Genomic DNA, 20,241 nt, shown 5'->3' with positions numbered 1-20,241 from the left:
CCATTACGCGCTACACCGGCTTTCTTAAAGCAGCGTCTTCGCCGTTCGTCGATAACAGGGAAACAATGAGGAGCCCAAGAAACAATTGTCCCCTCTATTGGAGGAAGGGAGGGGGTAAAAAGGGGGTAACGAGGAGGCGAGTTCCGGTAGCAGCGATTCTAATTAACGAGACCGTATAGCGTGGCGGGACACAAAAGCCAAAAGAGAGGAAGAAATGAAGAATCGTTCGCTGCTGATTCGTTCCGCGTATCGAGAATTGCAGATAAAGTCGCTCCTTCTTGCTGCATTCAGCATCCCCATTTCTTAACTCTCCTACTTTCCGATTGCTCCTTTTGTTCTCTTTTTTTTAGACATTAAGGGATTAGATGGGAATAAGCTGAATAATACTTAAAAGAATTGATCTTTATTGACTGATAAAATGGTTTATGTTATTGACACCATTAATTGTTGCATTACAAGCGAAATAGGCGATCAATGAAAAGTTGAATTTTTTATCATTACTATTTTAATATTTTCTTATTTGTACAATATTATTTAAAATATTTTTACATTTTCGATAATGTAAGTGTTACTATGATTAATATAATCTAGTACTAAAAATATTCTGAAACGTTCTAATAGTAGAAGTAATATAAGAAAAGTGATTAAATTTATTGTATATAAATTTCACGTTTCTCAGATAATTTGTTATTAGATTACTATTTCAGAACTTTTCAGTCTAATGTTTATTTGTCAGTTTTATGTAATTATCTATCCAGGATATTTTGTAGAAGACTTTTATTGCTTAAACAAATCCAAACTAAAAGCTATTAAAGTTGTTGTCGCTTTTTCTCGACTATTAACTCGTCCGCGTGTCCGAGATTACTTTCACGGGCCTCGCGACGATAACGAACGGATTGAATGACGCAGATTGATTGATATTCATAATGAGTCACCGTGAAAGGGAGAACCCAAGGGATCCCGATTTTTTTTTTTATCACGCGCAATAACGGACGCCGATCAAGAGCTGGTCATGCGATCGATCGACCTGTCGCGCTTTCACGGCGTCGGACGCCGCTCGGCCGACCGTTTAACGGCGGAATTATGGCGTCGGGCATTACGGCTCTTATATTGCGCCTCGGACACACTATATAGTATATGCGCCACCTTTTTTCAACTGCTCGTAGCAAGTGCTTAGAACGTCGAGAGTGCAGGATAAACCTATCTCGCTTATTTATGACGACGTTGAAACATTCACGTTGAGCGAAGGGGAACATATAAAAAACGACCGCAAAAATCGGATAGGAAAGAAAGATAGTCCGTAATTGTAGCAACATATCCGTCGTAGTGTGCAGCTCGTAATTAACTTTGTTACAAAGCAATTTCTTCAATAGAACCAGTTTTATATATAAAAAAGTCGTAATGCTTTTATTTAATTTTTGCAGTTCGATTAATTTTTATACATCAGAACAAATTATTTTATTTTATTTTATTGTTCAAGTGCATGGAAGGAACGATTTTACCGAACTATTTATAAATTTGACTGAATGCAGATCTGAAAATGATTTTATCAGACTATCAAAATAATTATGAAGAAACAGGTTCAAGCATGATGAGCAATGCTGCAAAAAGTTTTGAGCAACCGTGACTTGAACGTTCTGCATAATTATTTTCAAGAGTTAATGAAATTATTTTTATATTTGTATAGCTTAATTTTTTTAGACATTTCCGTAAGAAAACTATTCTTTTCTGCTTTTTAGTTATTTATTACTTATAAGTTTGCACATTAAATATTATTATCAATATATTTGATTATCATATTAAATGCAATATTAAAAGAATTATGTGAGATTTTTCTATTTAAATTTTACTATTTTCTAAGACAGAAAATTCGGTTATGAATTCGAATGTGTTCAACGAAGTTAAACACTTTAACGCTCGGTCCCACAGGCGCCAGGAATCTGATGGGTTCGCAATATTTATCGTGGCCGACAGATATGCGCGCCCAGGGTACGAATAATACAGAAACCGCCACGAGGCACACCGGGTGACAAAGTTATCGTCGTTCTGTAAGTGGCGCGAACTGCACCTTCTCGTTGCGTTATGAATGCTCGCAATTCTCCGTTCTAGATACTCGAGAGACACACTCGGCTGATTTGTGCGTTTTCTCCCGTTACGCTTTTATTCCCTTCGGAAGTCCCGAATCGCATTCATAACTGCCCGGAAAATCGCCGGATCTGAAAACTCTTTTAAGTCAGTCACATTCGTCCCGCCTTCGAGGTCGTTCGACGTCGAATGCGACGTCCTAAACTCGTCTCAGCTTTTGCAGTCATTCGTCGAAAATCGCAGGAAAAATTAAAATATTACTTGTTGAATTTCTGTAAAGATGAATTGGACGGTTCAGTAATTATTCAATAATTTTCTTTCTTAATAATAGCACTATAAAATATTAAATTCTATTAAAATTGACATTATTTATCGATCTTTTTATTATTTTATTTGGAATCGGAAAAAGAATATTTCTTATAAGAAATTTGTAACGAAAATTTAATTCTGATTCTACCGAAGTAGTCGGTGTGTATAATTGCTTTAAACGCTGAAGATTTCTTATTAGTCAAAACTCCGAGAGGACCGAAGCTTTTCAGAGAACCTTGTGTGTTACTCCACGAGTCTTTCGTCGGAGTTGGAGTTATGCCCGAGATGTTTAAGTTGATGCATTCGGGCTCTTCTTTCGGGGTATAGCTATATATTACAAGCCACCTCTCTCGCCTTCTCTCCTTTCGCGCGGTCCTTCAAGATGGATGTGCCCAAGAGTGCACGGCGGATAAGATCTGCCCTAGGAAGTTCCACTGGCTTTATATTAAAGTCCCGATTTTACGTGAACGTAATCATAAAGATAAAGATGCGTAAACTGTCGTATAAAGGAGCTCTTCCTTTGCCATTCGACCGATCCTGACGGTGCCCCTTTCTGCGAGAACCGGAACTACGATCGTTAAATTGATCCTCCTTTCAACGCGAGCGACATTTTATTCGACGCGTAGCTCCTGGTCGACAAGAGGCCGAGACCCATCGTCGCGATAGCGACTGCCATTGGATATATATGTCGCCCGTATTATACTGTCGCTATATAATTGTCGACCGAGCGAAACGACACCGCGCGAAATAGTTTCCGATTATATGCACGTCCGCCGGTCCGGCTATTTTATTCATAATTTTGTTCCTGCGGGATCCACGTTACAGAATATTCGCCCGCGGTCGGTCGGTCGGCACTGACGCGAATTTCCACGATTCTCCAAGCCCTGTGGAATATGACGCAGCGTACATGTTTCTAATTTAATATCTTAAGTGCGGCTGTGTGTAAAGGCCGTTGGAGCTCTGATAGTCACGCAAATATTGTACATAGCTTAGAAGTTCACAATGCGTGTGTGTTTGCACGTGTGTACTATCGCGTGTATATATTCGTACGATATGAAAAATGAATTGTTTGCTATTGATAGTATGAGCGTATTTAAGAAACGTGTGATAATGAACATGATAACATCATAATAAGAAAGTCATCGCCTCCTCTTTTCTCGTTAAAAGATCATTTAACTTCCGTCAGCTTTTTGGAATGAGTGAAGATAATAGGAAAAATGAGGGTCGCGCACAGAGGGGATCATCACCATTTCTTTAGGTAGTAAAAGTAATCTCTCAATTATAAGAAAGAGTGTTTTGATAAGCGGGGATCAGAAAAATCAAGGTGGATTTACTGTCCTCGCAACTTTATTTTATCATAGCGATCTGCGATAATTAGTTTCCTTCTATTTTTAAGAAAGACGTGTCGCTAATTTATGGATTACTTTAGAATATTAAAGCTCCGAGCGAACGATAGTTCACAAACGGTTGTATATCCTTTCGATTGAAGTCAAAGGGTAATGAGATGGTAGCTAATCAGGCACGCCATTGAAACAGTTAGGTCGATCCCTGGCATTAATTCCAAAAACACATGAGCCATACTGACGGGGATCGTTTGTAAGGGTGGTTCATAGGTTTAATTAAATATCCGTTTAATTAGTCCTCAGGATTTTTAATCGACTTACTAATAGCAATCAAGAGGGACAGGAGGAGAGAGAGAGAGAGAGAGAGAGAGAGAGAGAGAGAGAGAGAGAGAGAGAGAGAGAGAGAGAGAGAGAGAGAGAGAGAGAGAGAGGTGCGCACGCAGCTTGCGATCAGGTCCAGATTAGCTCTACAGCTAGATACGTAGAGTGATTCCAGATAATATCTTCATTATCTCGAGATTAACTCAATACGCCAGGCTTACTCCCTATTAAAGCTGTGTGCACTGAATAGCAGGACGTTCCGCAGAGGCACATTAATAAATTAATGTTATAAATTATTAATTTAATATTTGATAGAATTAATTATTATATGGACATTATTTGAATTCACTACTTCCGCGTTGCACGTGATAAATAAATAAATACTAATACATAATAATTAAATAGGAGCAAGATATAATATTTAATTAATATTAATGTCACTAACATATTATAAAATAATGTCTTTGATAAGGGATAACCTCTATATAATTAATTAACCAAAAATTGGCAAGTGTTATAACAATTTTCGAATATTCGAGATATAGAATGCGTTATTCGGGCTATTATTCTCTGCCATTCCGATGCAATATACATTAACAAGCTGGTCTCTCCTCCGGTGAGATTGATATGGCAAGTCGATGTTTCCAAATTAGCTGCGTATTTGGCACTAGAGTGACGTTGACTAGCAGTTCCCCAGAATAATTACGATCTTATGTACGTGTCAATCTATTATCTTATGTACAATGATATTAATTGTTATGGCACGTTGAAACTTTTTATGGCATTTGGATAGTAATGGCTAATATATCTTGTAATTTATGTTTCCTTTAACGGTGACATGCTCTTTTTTAATTCTTCAACAAGTTTTTTAATTCTTCAACAAGTTAAATAAAGACTACTTTCTGTCTTCACAACTGGCAGGTGGAAACTTCTCGTTTCCGATACTTTGATACTTTTCTATTAACCCAGATTTGAAAAAATATATAAGTACTGTAAAAAGTTTGTATAAAATTACACCTGTTATATTGGGTATTATAATTTTGAGACCCACTGTAATAGGTGTAAATTTTCGCGTGTTTATAAATTTTGCAATAATTCCTTAATTTGCTTTTTACACTGAAAACAAATTTATTACAAATTATTTTTATTTGTATATTGTACAATTATATTATAAACACGTGAAAATTTACATTATAGTGGTTACACTTATTCTCAAAATTACCCCCTATAATAGATGTAATTTTACACAAATTTTTTACAGTAAGTAATATAAAAACATTAAATAATAATTGACGAACATTACTTATTTCTATTTCACGAGAGAATCGCCAAGTATTTATCTTGAGAAGAGAAGCTGGAGTGGGTGTTCTCATTCAGCGCAATAAATAGTTTCAAAAGAAATGTCTCTTTATCAAGAAAAGGATATTGCGAAGAAAAGTTCATATGTCACATGCAACTTCTATGACACAGATATCTTATTATTTATATGTTTATTTTCTTTGAAAGAAAATATGACGATTCAGTACAGGTTCTTCTTCGCAATTATGTATAAGCTGAAACAATTTTATTGTTACATATTTTTGGTTGACACAAATAAGAAATGATTGACAATTGTGTAAAAAATATCCAGCATTTGACACGAGGAGAACGATCACGTCTTATATGTGGCGTAACAGATAAAGAAGGAAATAGTTTTGTCATTTTTACAATGTCTTTTCTATTATTTTCGCATTTGAAAGATAATGATGCGCGCGATACACTCAAATTTGCGCATGCGGTTTACCACAAATGTCGTTGATGACGTAAATTGCAACTGCAGTTTCATTGACAGTCCGGAAATTTCGGTGGCGTACTCAGTGCATGTATATACACATCCACATAGTACTACACGAAAGTGAAACTCGGTCGTGCCGCGGTTCACTCCTGTTCTAATCTTCTAATTGCGTTTCCCGACGTACGTCAGTGGGAGTTCGGCGCGATATACTTTATCAGTTTTGTAATGAACTCCGAGAGGGACAGAAATGCATACGTGTACATATATGTATATTCGGAAAATGCATTATTATTTCAGTTTTCAATCCTCTGAAGGGAGGATGGGCTTAACAGGATTCGTCAGTGAAAGCAGTACATTCACTGGATAATTTTGAAATTGATTTATGGCGAAATAAACTCTCTCCCAAATTTTTAAGCTCGTAACGAAATTTCGACGAGGACGCATTCGTCGAGTCGCTTGACAAACGGAATTGTAAACCCAAATATTGATTGGAATATTGTGAGAAATCAGAATAGAGGACGGAAACAATGGGGAACGTGGTTTGAGAATTTAAAACTGTATTGTGCGAAACGATACATTGTGCGATGCATTTCCGCAAAATGTTGTATGGATTTTTAATGCTGAAAGTCGAGATTCCTTTTATGATACGCGGCCCAAACGAAATCCTAATTTGCACCATTTGATATTGCGTGTTTTAACAGACCGTACTTTTACCGCTCGTATCGCTGTACGAGGGATTTCTGCCAATCAGCGATACCATGCTTCTTTTAGTTTTATGATATCCCACGCTAATGTTTGCGCTGTTATCGTCGACGACGTGTTATTTAATTTCCATCCGACAGAGCAGCGCGTTGAAATTTTTATTCCGCGCCGATAAAAAGCCTTGATTTTAAATGGAAATCTCTGTTAAAGAAATTCAAATAATTCTCGAACCGCATCTCATTATAAAAGTTGAATATTATCAAAAATTATCATGATCGTGAAACGCGTTCTGCTGTTAGGAAAATTTGTTTGTAGGCAAATTTGAACGTACACGTAATTTAAGTAGGTTTTTTACCTATACATTGCGCATACTTATACATTTGATATATTAATTGAATAAATCAAAATTAATTTCACGATTTTGTTTTTGCCAATAATGTTAATTAAGAAGACTTTATTATATTGTATTGTAATGTCAAAAATATTTAAATATGAAATATAGAATCAAACCTTATTTTAATCTTTAATTGGTGACATGCTTTAGAAAGGACATTATTGATGATGTAAAGTCTGACAGGCCGCTCTTCTGTTGAAACTTTAACAATTTTATTGGCCCAGGACATATCTATTTTGTACATTGTTTTTTGCACGAAAAATATTGATAATTGATAACTCGTCGCTACTGCGATGTACAAACCTGTGGCGCGCGGGAAAGAGGGTGAAACGACATTTCGTTCGACGTTTCGTGAGATCGCACGTCATCGTTTTAAAGATTAAAAACAGATTTAATGTAAGATAAAATTTAGAAATTTTTATAAAACATCGTAAAGTAACATGATATTTGAGATTGCCTTTTTTTAGATTGCACCGTTTCACTTTGATAGTAAATAATGTGTTTTTATTGACAAATTATCGACCTAGACAAAGTTTATTAATATTTTTCGATACGTAAAGGATTCGATATGAAACAATTATCTATGATACAAAAATATAACACTACATTTATAACAACGTTACTATAAAAACGCGATTGGAAAAAAAGCTTTTTACACTCAGAAAAATGATCTTGCAACTTTAACAAAAATTATATGTGTCAAAATCAGACGAGATAGATTAATTAGCAAATACCGTGATATGTATACGTATTGCACCTAATCACCCTAGCTAATAGAAGCAGAATTTTCAAATTTTATACGTAACAGCCAAAATTATAGCAGATACAAATTTAGCGATACATTTTGTGATATCAAGAAATCTGTCTATATCAGAAAAAGTTTTTTGAGGGCGAACACAATACGTTCTATCGTAAAATTGTCTCGATACCCGTGGCATCGAGATGTGCAGATATTACCGAACCATTTCGCCTGTCACTCCCGCACTTTTTCTCAGGAACGCACGAGAACGAACGACTGGCGAAGGGTAGAAGAAGGTAACTGAGCGATTGCAGCAATTTACGGTGTTGTTACGTCGGCTCAGCCACCCAAAAATACGTCCCCGGTACGTAATGAGGTTGTATACGAAGAAGAAGCTCGATGCTAAATCTCCTGTCGCAGGTCGCATTACTTATTCCGTTCGCGACTGCGAGAACACTCGAGGCGTCGTCGTCGAGGGAACGCGCGCGTGTTTTTTCGCCGCGCGCGCGATCTCGCCCGTCTCCTCCGATCCTTTTCACGAACTCCGCCTGCGGTTCCTTCGCCTTCGACAAACCCGGTCTTGTTTGCACGAGCAATTCTCGCGACGGGTCCGCCGCTCTCTCTCTTTCTCCGGCGGGAGCCGAATGTCAACTCCGCTGCGTCAACAGGGAGCCTCATCGGAGGATCCTCAGCGGAATCGTAAACACATCCGTCCACCGTTTCACGGGCGATTTTTCGTCCAGCGTGCAGGATTCTGGACGCTTAATAAGAATTTCTGTTCACGCACGACCGAACCTCATATGAGGCTGTATATCGTGAATTTAGGATTAAGAAAGCGGTAATGCACGGCGCGGCGGTTCTTCTCTTTAATTTATTTAGTCTGTAAATAGCCTCTACGTAACACCGACCCGCCAGCGACGGGTGGTCCCTAACGTGTTATCTTTTATCCGTTCTTTACAAGCTTAAGCAAAACGGGGATGCTCATAAATAACCGTGAGAAAAAGAGGAGAGAAGAAGCATATATTGAAATAAAAAGTAGGCTACAAGTAAATTATTTACAAATATATTTAATATATTTAAATGAATAACATTTAAATATAATAAACACAACAGAGAATTAGCTCAGTTTTATGTATAAGTTTTATGTATATGAAATGTCGGAACAGAAATTATTCGTTACAACTCGAAGATGCGGGAAAAAGGCACACGAGCGAAAGGAAACGCTGTAATGTATTTTTATAATATATTCGTGATTATGGATTTTTTTCAGCGCGGTCCCTAAAAAATTCAGTGGATATTTCCACTCGCGCTGCATGACTCCATCGTCTCCGGTCTTGGAAAAAACCGTTAAACTATTTTCTAGAGTTATTTTACGGCGGCAACTTGACGATTATTATTTCCACAGTGTTCTTAAAACAGGGGGTTAAACGAGTGTTAATTCCAACTGCCGTTATTGCGCAGATTGGCAAGTTTCTGTCGTTTCGCGCCAACTCTGTGTATTATACTTCTGCAAATGGTAGTTTCGTACATCGGACATTACAAATACGCGCCCTTCCACCCCTCCCCGTTCCTGCCTCCCTTTCTCACCGCTCGGAAGAACTGTAATCCGCGTGAGGTGAATCTACCGAAGGAACCGCGATCATTTCAGACAAAACTGCGTATCCTACTACCTGTGGAAAGCCATTCTCCGTGAATTAGAATGTATCCAGCTCGTAGCGCGGGTGTAATGAAGGGCAATTTAAAACGCGGAAAGAGCAAACTTGTGATCCACGCACCTCGGCTTTTAATTAATACAACTTCGTCCCTAGGTGCCCCTAGACGCCTGCCATATTTGAGCAAAGATGCGCCGACGGGGTGGGGTGGCGGGTGCGCGGAATTCTACCTTCTCGGAGAAACTCGTTTAGGTCTACGCGTTTCGGTGTAGGTCCGAAGTTTCCATTACGCTCTACTCGCCGAAAAGCTCTTCTGTCCCGTAACTTCAAAGGGATTTCGAAACTTTTTGTCAAGCGGGCCGGCGTTATTTCTCTGTTAACTGGTTGGTTCCAAAGCGTACGATGTAAAAGTAATTTACAGGGAGCCCGCTCGTTCCCGACGTTTTCGGCCCGTGTATATTTATGAAGTAGCTCGTAGTTGTGCGCGGGATATATATACGCGGTATATATTGGAAATAACTTTGATCTAACAGACTGAGAATTGCGCGGGCGGATAATTTCGACGACATTGTCCCTTTGCGCGATTTCTACCACTTCTCCTTTGTGATCTTGCCAAATTTCTTTATTCTGCGCGCGAAGAAGATTCATGATATAATCTCTCATCGGCGCGACTGTTTAACGCGCAAATAGAGGTCGATTCAGAATCTAGAACGAGTCTTTTAAAAAATATTCTGGTATTACTTTTATAGTAATTTATATGGTTATTGACTTATCTTTGTAATTGTACTAAGAAAAAAGAATTTTCTTTAGTAAATATATTTATTAAAATAGGAATAACCTGATTTAAATAAATAATGTTACACGGAGAGAATTTTCTCTTAAAATTTACCCTCAAAATCTGGTAATTGTAAGATAATGTGTTACCTCGAGGAATTTTATTATACTTTTTAGTATAAATTTGCTATACTTTTAGTAAATTCTACTAAAAATATGGTAAATTTTATAAAAAATTACTATACTTTTAGTAAATTTTACTAAAAAGTATAGTAAAATTCTTCGAGGTCACACATTATCTCACAATTACCAAATTTTGAGGATAAATTTTAAGAGAAAATTCTCTCCGTGTAAAATTTATTTTTCATAGCAAACTTGCTAAAAAAATTATTTGAATCAATTTCAGATTGAATACATTATACTGTAATACTAATTGAAATTTAGTAAATAAATGTTTAACATATTGAATCCTTTTAACTAAAAAAATTATATTTTAGTAAATATTTAAATTTGTTTGTAATATTACGAAAATAGTCCATTATTTATACAAGAAATAAATTTTTTTTAATTTATTACATTTGAGAAAACGTATTTTATACCCGACATTTCTAAGACGGAAAGGAAGGTTTTATATATATTATACTTTAGCAAAATCCGTGTGTATTCCTCTGTTTTCAACAAGACGTAATCGATATATGATAACTCTGTTAAATTTTCTCACGCTGTAAACCTTGTGTTTTCGCCGATCAAAACTTCAGAACTTGCTTCGTATCGGGAACAGCTTGATCGAAGTTTCAAAGAAATTTCTCAAGTGTTTGTCAAGCTTTACAACGTTATTCCGAGGTGCTCGTGTGTTATTTCTTTGAAGTAGGATCGTTTCAAGGCACAGGTTATCGCTGAAGCGATCGGAACACCTTGCATAACTGTCCCAAAATAACACAAGAATAAAATTGTTTCTTTTTTTTGTAACTTATTTTATTGTATGATCTTATTAAAAAATGCCACGCTATAAATGTTTTCGGGAGAAAATCTTTTCCATCTTGCTTTCGTTAAGCTCTCCGATTTGTTCTGAAACACGCATACAAGATTCGACTACTAGATTACATTAGATTTCAATGCTATCCGCGGTATTCTTGATCCGTCTAAGAATTGTCATTCGCTCGAGCTGGCGAAATATCTCCAGGTCGATCCTATTCCGTACCGCTTGCACAAGTTTCAAAATCAACATAAGGAAAGTCACCCAGATGCTTGGCCGCTCACCCGGTATATGCGGCTAGGAGTAGTGTGGTAGCTCGAAGCCGTAACACGTAAAATTTTTATTTTTGCTGGGAAACAGGAAGCGCGGAAACGAACATGTCCCGAGATCTAGGGGGAGCTCTATCGGATGCGGATACGTTTATTCGTTTGCGCTGTTGCACTCGCAAGTTGTTCGTTACTTGGATTCGAGGATTCCCTAACAGGATAGCCCCTTAAAATAAGAGCGCGAGGTTCTTGTTAATGCGTCCCTATTCACGCGTTTTATACGGGTAGTTCGGTAAATAGAGTGCTCAAAAAAAAAAAAAAAGAGGAAAAGATCAAGCTGAGCTTAACTTTTGATTATCAAGATTTACATTGAAGTTTCAATGCTGAAACTTTAAAAAGATCGCAGGCAAAGTTAACGTTTGACGAAACTTCGGGTTGAAATAAAAAGATTCGGTTCCCTCTCTGTTTCTCTCTCGTTCCACTTACCGCGAATGGATTCTTTAGCAAGATATACGAAACGTTTCGTGATTTATCCAATTGTTCGTTGTGAAATTTTCCCTTATCGCAATAGGATGTCAGTTCCTTCGTCAGTCATTCTCGCTAACCCGACGTCGATGAAAAATGTATTTAACGTCTATATTTGCGGAACTCCGCGTTTGGAAACCCCGAGGCGTTGTCGTCGTTGGTAAAAAGTTTATTTCCGGCCGTGGCGAACGGAAACTTGGAAATGAAAAGGCTCCGAGACAAAATTTCACGTCACCACCAGGGACTCACTTATTCATTGCGTCACGTCGTCGTTCGCGCGTTCTCGCGTTATTCGGGACGCAAAGCTAAAGTCTCGCGACACACGGAGCACCGCACATGGAGTACATTGTCGTCGATCTCCTCCGTGTGCTGCCTCGCGAAACGAAGCTTTTTGTCGTCGCACGAAAATATATATAAGCGCGTATAATATTATCTAATCTAAAATGCAGGAATCTCTGATTGCAAGATTCTATGGCGAATCTAAAATCTGTAATCTCCGCGCGCGAGTGGTGCGCAAGGTAACGAAACGCGAGCTTTAAGTTGCACAGAGTGCTGTTGGATTCCTGACAAACTGCCCTGTCTAATGCTGTGCGTGTTCTGCTTGTAACAATGCTTGTTGCAAGCTGTCTGGTTGTCTGGTCTCACTGATAGATATCTCCGTGCTGTTTTCTGTGCGTGTATCGTTACACGCGGCAGACGCAAGATTCTATCGCGGGAGAATCGTTTGTATTCCACAAGAAATTTTCAGAAGCTGCATATAAGTCGGTAAAACGAAAAAAATAACTTTTTATATATCCTTTTATCTGCGCTGACATTTGTTGCCATGAAGAAAATCTTTTTACGAAAGCTTTCTACGAGATGCGCGGTAATAAAGAAATTTATGTCTCTTATATTTGCCCGCGTTGTAGCGTTGAGCGAGTACAACGTCGAAGAGACATTTTTAATAATACTATTCTTTCTTTATGCATTTCGTAATTTTATATCCGTTATCCCATAAATGGAATGGAATAATTATACTCGTATAATTATCGGAGAGTTAAGTCAAGCCCCGAGGAACTTGATATTGGATTCGATTATTTTGTGTCCTCGATATCTGTTTCGCGTCGTCCTTTTCCTTCCCGGGGGATGCTCAGGATGGAGTAAGACTTTAGCCTAGACAACGTTATTTCACGGTGGCCGCTCCCGGTGTTTGTAGCCGGTGTAGCCAATAAGTTTACCTGCTAAGGAGGACATTTAACTCCCCTCGAAGTCGCGACCGCGTTAAAAGAGTTAGTGCGCCGGTGTCGATTTCCGTCGGTCTCACTTTGTACGTGAAGTTAGAGATCCGGGAGAAACCGGCGTCGCGTGCATAAGAAGTCCTATTTTATTCCGTCCGTCCGTCCGTCGTCGGCACGTCGCTAACACAGAAATGAACGCGTTTTACAGTGCAACTTGTTTACGAGCTGTTTTACAAGCGGTTACGCCTCCCCCCCCCCCACGCCCTCCGCCCGTAACGACATCCGTTTGTACTCTGGTATAACGCAAAGATCACTTGCCTCCGTGAAAACTACATCTTCCTATAAGAGCGAGAATATAATGCGTGGCATGGGCTAAAAAGTACATAAAAAGTTTTTATGTAACCCTCCCTTTGTGTAACAGGACGCGTTCGCACGAAGATATTTAAATATATATATTTAGCTGTGTTATATAATATTTGACTCATATACTACATAATTTTTTGCAGTGTAATTAAAGCTACATCTTTAAACAATATTTACTTTTAAAATATAATATAAAATTACATTTCTGGCTTTCTTATTTTTACCTTTTTCATTTGCATGACATGTGATTTTTTAAATAAGGTTTAAATTAAATTATCCCCTTTTGTTCCCTTTTTAAGCTATTCGATTTTTAATGAAAATTACGTTACTTATTTTAAATTTTTAAACGGTTCTTAATAGCTCTTTGTTAATGCACGAGTTAAATAAAGGAAACTATTTTCATTTACTGCTACATTTTGCACGTCTCCTTTAAAACGTGTGTTTCAACTCTGTACAATCGAAAATTGTGTAAATGTATATTTTTTCGGTTCTGATATCGCAATTCAATACAGCTGCAACGGTATATCGGTAAAAACTTAATTGATTTTTTTCCGCTCAGCTGTTCAATCATTCATTAAGCTAGCGTTGCTGCTTTTCCAGACTTTATACCCTCCGGGCGATCCGAGCTGGTTCGATACAATGAAATTTCGCGAGTCCCGCGTGTAGGTACGTGTGCCCGCGGCCTGATATATCCCCCGTTGGCAGCGTGGCTCCGCGTGTATCCCGCAGATCGAGTGCTCGAAATACGGATATCCGGCCTCCGCGCATCGAGCCAACTAACTCGAACGGTATTAGAGCCAGTGGCAGCGTAAAACGATGCGGCTGGCACCTTCGCGTGACCACAGCCACGCTTATATAGCCGAGCTGAGCTCAGCTGAACTCAACCAGGCTGGGCCGTGAGCCGAGCTGAACCGGGCTGAGAGAGTCGCGCGCGATTTGATTTATGAATCAGCGGCTCGTCAGTAGCCGACATCTCGACAAGTTAGTGACGGGTCAGTTATGGTTCACTGTAGTGGTGGCGGTGATAGTGGAGGAGCTCATAGACGCGCGCACGCTACATGATGATGTAACTAGTCCATGCCCCCTCGATTACGATACGGACCCCTCCGGCTAACAAGTCATTCGAACTTCGCCGCAGCACCCGCCCCGGGGAAACCCCCGTGGCCTTCTGATGGAGTGCGAAACTTACTTGCCTCCTCCTCCTCCTCTTTCTCCTCCTTCTCCTCCTTCTTCTTCTCCCTCTCCTTCTATCAAGCCTCGCTTTCTCGTTCTCTATATAGACAACATGACACCCGTTTATCCGTGCGCGCCCTCGCAGACAACGTCTCTCTCTCTCTCTCTCTCTCTCCCCCTCTCTCTCCCTCTTTGTCTGTACAGTGTGGAAAGCCGAGTTATTCGAGGGTGATGGATTGTTTGATCAGTATTAGCTCGGCCCGAGCGACACCGCGTGGCACCGCGTTGCCCTTATCTGCGTGATCGAATTAAGACTTGATTGTCGACGCATACGCTGATGAAAATTTCATTGTATAGATATATGTTACTTTTTTAAAATTCTTTTTTTGTCGCGCGATCAATCTTTTAGGTAATGCGGATCAATTCTCATGTTTTATTGCCACAAAATTCTAAAAAAGTGCATTAAGAAATCAATCTTTGGGATAATTATAGTAACGTAACAAAATTTTATTCTGTTTCTTACGTAGCAAACGAAAGAAAATTTTATTCGCCACGTCACAGATATGTACCTGATAAATGCAGATATTTCTCGAGCAATCTGTCAATCTTGGAGCGATATTGTTGATAAATTGCTGCAAAAATGTCTGCATTCCGGGCAACATCGTGTAAAATCTATATTCGGGGCACGATGCAGGAATCTGCCACTTGACTTAACCGCGTTACATCTTAATTAAAGTTCTGCATTTCGATGTTAAGGGATGGCTGTCTTCCCGATTGCTAGCGGACGCCTCCGGCTAACAAGCTATTCCAAGTTTATTGCTGTATCATGGAGAAACCACCGAGAGGTCTTCTCTCCTGATACAACACTCTGTGTTGCCGGCTATATAACCGTCCTGATGCTCCTTTATCAAACCGTGCATAACGCTTTTGTTCCGAGTGCTAGTTGAATTCTTTGAGCAGTAATACGGGCAATATTCGTAGACGTTTATAAGATTGCATTATTGTTACTTTTTGCGTATCTTTGGGGAAAAAATGCGAGAGGGACATGATATAAAAACATAGACATAATATAAAAATTATAAGAGAAACTCATTTCCTGCGTTTCCTTTTCTTTTAAATTAAGCCGCGATCTTTTTGCGCAGTACAAAAGAAATATATCAAACTCTTTCCTTGTCCCTCATAAAAAAAAATGGAAATTGCCTTTCTCCTTGGGCATTTATAAGAATATAATTAAGTCAAAGTGAATACGTTATTGTAAATTCTATAAAAATCAATAATTTCTTGTTTGGATAAAAGAATATTCGCTTTTTCATCGCTTGGCACTACTTTACGTACAAGTCGAAACAAGAAAAGGAAAATGCTCTTGATTCGATAATCGTGTTATCCGATCGTAAAGCGCACTTGGAAATATTGACGACTGCATAGTTCTTTGTATACAATTAAAAAAAAAAGTAACTATGCACACTTAATTTGCGCGCTCGCGGGAATTCACCAGCATACCAGTTGCAAATTCACCGGTAATTACAGCGTAAAGTACAGCTGGCCAAACATCACGTAGTCTTTAGCGGATGCATCGCGCGATGCACGTCCTGCATTTTTAAAGCTGTGATTGCGAGGGGGAAAACGCACTCTATCTTTGGAGTTCCGCGTTTGCGTGTATTGCGATTTTTCGCTTTTTCTCATTGTTTGAACCGACGAGTTTCTTTTACCTCCGCCATTTGCATATTTCAGCGGATTATTTGAAAAGTAAAAAAAAAATTTCATGTTTTATTTATCCGTTCGTATAATTCCGACGGAAGAAAGACTCGTTAACATTTTATTAGAAAAGAATGTATAAAGACACTTTTCCCGATATAACATCAGAGTAAATCGTGTAAAAATACCTTATCAATACGTTTCGTATGGGTTTGGCACGAAATTTTTATTTGCAGTTTATGATATATTATCGAATTTTTTTTCTAAAAATCAAATTTTCCGTGAAAAAATATTGCTGAAAATATAAAGAGAAGAAATTTTTGCTGAAATTTGTTCAATAAGAAGTTAAGAATATGTTTGTATAGAAGGAGTATTATACACAGAGGGAAAAGTTTCCTTAAGATTTAATAAAATTTATTAAAAGCAAATATATATATTCCTTGGAATAGTTGAATAAAACTGTATATATTTGAATAAACATGTGATAATTTTATTTGGTTTATTTATTAATAACTGCTTGATTTAGTGACGCAATATTTTATTTGATAAGTTGATAAAGATAAAGCTTTGTATAACACTATGTTGTTTGGATAAAATAAATCAAATATTCAAAGAAATCGTTCTCTCTGTGTATATATAATTATAATCACAGTTTAGTTACAGCCATAGCATGGTTACGTAACGCATCAATGATGTATAAAACTTTAATATTTTCTCGGTTTGGATTATACTTCGAAGAACGTGCAAGTCAATTAGAATTTCAATGCCCAATTATTTACTGATATCAAGGAAACAAGCTTTTTTTAATGTTACATCAAAAAGAGTTTTGAATCTTTTATATAATTTAGTCTTTGTACAAAATTTTTATAAAGTAAATGACTGTGCAAGCGGAAAATTTCTGCGTTTAATTAGCGTGTGCGAATTGCGCGCGACTCATAGAAAAAATTCTTTTGAAAGAGCGCGCGAGTTTACGGCATCGATAAATACAGATATGCCAGGTGAATTGGCCTCATTTTTAATGGCGCTTGCGCCGCTCTTTGACGCCGCTAGTTGATATTACCCATCATCAGCTAATGTCGCTCGCGACTTGCATTATTTAATTAACGAAACAGCGCGAAAGTCCCAATTATTCGAAGCGCGTGTATGGTATTATTATACTTTTACAAGAACTTCTAACGCGCGTCCCTCTGAGCATTTTCACGCGCGAATGCGACGCCGCAACTCGTCTTGCATCTCGCGACGAGCTCTCTCGTCGTTTTATTCTTGTCAATACATATACGAAGAACCCCGACGGCGATAACCGCGCACGTTCGTTTCCGCTAATGGAGTACTCGCGTGATTTCTTTTTCTTTTTCTTCGCCGCCGGCGAAGCAAATAACATTCGTAAAAGGATGCCGTGAAATCTGTGCGCGCCAGTAGAAGGATTAGCACTTCGTACATTAAATAATTAAGGCTCATTGCATCGCGGAGATCTTCTCTTCGATCGAGGGAAAACTCAAAATGTGACTCCTTTGGAAACTTAGGTACATATATTTCTCTTTGGTTTATGTAAATCCACAGCTCTTTCAGCTGTGAATGTATTACGAATATTAATTCATTATTGCCTATTTTTAAAATAATTTACGTTTGTTAATATGAAAATTATATGATATTAATTAGTAAAATAAATATTAAAATAAAATTATATGATTATATGATAATTAAAAAAATAAATATAAAAGCAATCATAATTTGCAACTTTTCCAATGATTTATTTTAGAGACTTTACTTTGTTTACTTTGTGGAGTTAATTTGGCAAAAAGTATGTTTGCATTACGAACCACTTTATATCGCAGTTTGCATTTTCATGAAAATGATGAAAACGTTCGTCATTATTGCAAACTTATGTAACCATTTTTAATTAATTTTGTCTGTTCTCCGTTTTGCGGTACTCTCGGACGATCAATAATGTAAATTTTAAGTAATTACTGACTTGCTAATCGAGCAATTGAGTCAGGCGATCTAAAGAATTCTGCGTTCATGATGACATTGCTTGTGAATTTTCCATTTTTTAATTTTCCATTCTTCAATTTATCACGTTTTGTTCATTACAAAACAATACTTATGCGTGGCAGTTCACAGTATGAAAGATATTGAAGCGCTGTTACTGCACAACACACCGATTTTGTATCACGATATTTTTGTATTAAATCTATCAAATTTACCATTTTTATCCGACCATTTGCGGATTTCTAACAGGATTGTTAAAAGTCTGTTAAATTGCATCTCGTTGATGCATTCGCAATTTTAAGGCTATACAAAATAGAATGGCTGTCACTTTAATTTCAATAATAGACATATCGAATTTCAGAATTGAGTTTCAATTAACTAAAACGACGAAATGCGCGCAGCAGTAATAGTATAGAGTCGGGTATCTCTTCTATTTCAGTGATTATCGCTCGCGTTCGAAGAATCGTTAAAAATTCAGAGGAGTAATTCTCCTACCTAGCATTTCCACTGTGCGCTTCCGTTGCAAGCTCGCAAAACACATGTATCGCGTGGCAAAGTGCCGACTACGTTTCAGGTCGCGATCCGTGATGCGATCGGCAGCGGGTTCAAACGTGAGTCGCGCTCGCTTTTGAGAATAGAGCAACCAGAGTAATTCACGCCAATTAATCTCGCTCTTTGCGGCAAGACATGCCGACACATTGCAAACACACTGGTACATATGCCGCGAAACTCTAATCGCACGAGCGCTACGAGAACGCGAACTTTGCTACGTCGACCATGTCACTCGCGCATGTATAGATGTTGTATTATTATTAGTCGTGGAATACGTCGCCGTTAGAGATTATGAATCGATTAGATCTGGCCGGCAATAATGTACTTAGTACTCGATTTGACTTTGAACTTTGTACTTTTGTTAGGAATAATTTGTTAGCCAACGTCTTTCAACGATTTGATGAAGTTAATGTAGTTTATTTACTTAAAAAAAAAAAAAATTGGAAAGTTATCAGATCTTTTTTAGAATTTTAGAATTATTCTACTCGCCAATTGTACGCAGAAAAGTAACTCACGACAACATATTCCAACTCTGTTCTCTTCGCTGGTAAATCATTTTCTTCGTCTTGTTTGTGCAAAATTTATGTTTTGTGTCTTATGTATTATGTGTCAGTGTTCTCGGGACCTTCGTCTTCCTTCACGGTGTAAATGTGTACGCGCGCGAATAATGTAGTTTTTGAATTTTTGATATGATACTTGTACACCTGAGTACAACTTGAAGCTGTTAAGATGTTTCATTGTAATTTATTCTACATGATACACTTTCAAGTGACGATACGATTTGTTATAATTATTACACAATGCTGCAATTAAATAAACTTTGTCCCTTCTTGCAGCGATAGCTTTGCATTGTTCGAAACTGGAAATGGATTTGAAACATTTATTTATCTTAAAATGAACGTAAAATGAATACGATACAATGGAACTTTGTTTCTATTTATGCTTAATTATGACAGATATGAAAATGACTAATGCTATTTTTTTTTAATTAAATAAATTATTCCTTTTAAAGATAAATTATTTGCGAAAGATAGCTTTTTAAATTGTAATTTATCAATGTTGTACAAGATGTTTAAAGATTTCTCACTTATTTCTTATTTTATCCTAACCCGTAGTAACCGCATTGCATCTCAGTATACGTACTAGCTACATTAGTGCGATTTGGGGTTTTGAATTTTTAAAGTTTAGTAACTTTGTAACGAGAAAAAAAAATTAAACTTAAAAATCTATATTTTCTGGGGTAGAATTTTCCGAGAAATGCAATGGAAATACTATAAAAAGCAAAAGGTAATTTTTTTTATTATTGAAAAATATCGAATGTGAAACTATATTTATCAAAAAATCATTTTGGTATCATTTTCGGTAGTGCAAATTTGCGGTAGTGTGATTACT

The 20,241-nt window shown here is 37.6% G+C and overlaps 1 protein-coding gene and 1 long non-coding RNA gene across 6 annotated transcripts in view; one reads left to right on the top strand and one right to left on the bottom strand.

Annotated features, from left to right (window-relative positions):
* LOC114254468 overlaps window positions 1–20,241 on the top strand; it is a 263,849-nt gene that overhangs the window by 7,748 nt on the left and 235,860 nt on the right. The window lies entirely within an intron of this gene.
* The window catches only part of LOC105836028 (collagen alpha-1(XVIII) chain), a 243,906-nt gene that overhangs the window by 54,803 nt on the left and 168,862 nt on the right, over window positions 1–20,241 (bottom strand). The gene's annotated exons all lie outside the window — the stretch shown is intronic.

Source organism: Monomorium pharaonis, chromosome 6 (genome assembly GCF_013373865.1).
Source record: "Monomorium pharaonis isolate MP-MQ-018 chromosome 6, ASM1337386v2, whole genome shotgun sequence".
NCBI classification, from domain to species: Eukaryota; Metazoa; Arthropoda; class Insecta; order Hymenoptera; family Formicidae; genus Monomorium; species Monomorium pharaonis.
The sequence above is the reverse complement of the archived record's forward strand: the minus strand, read 5'-3'. Positions and strand labels throughout refer to the sequence as shown.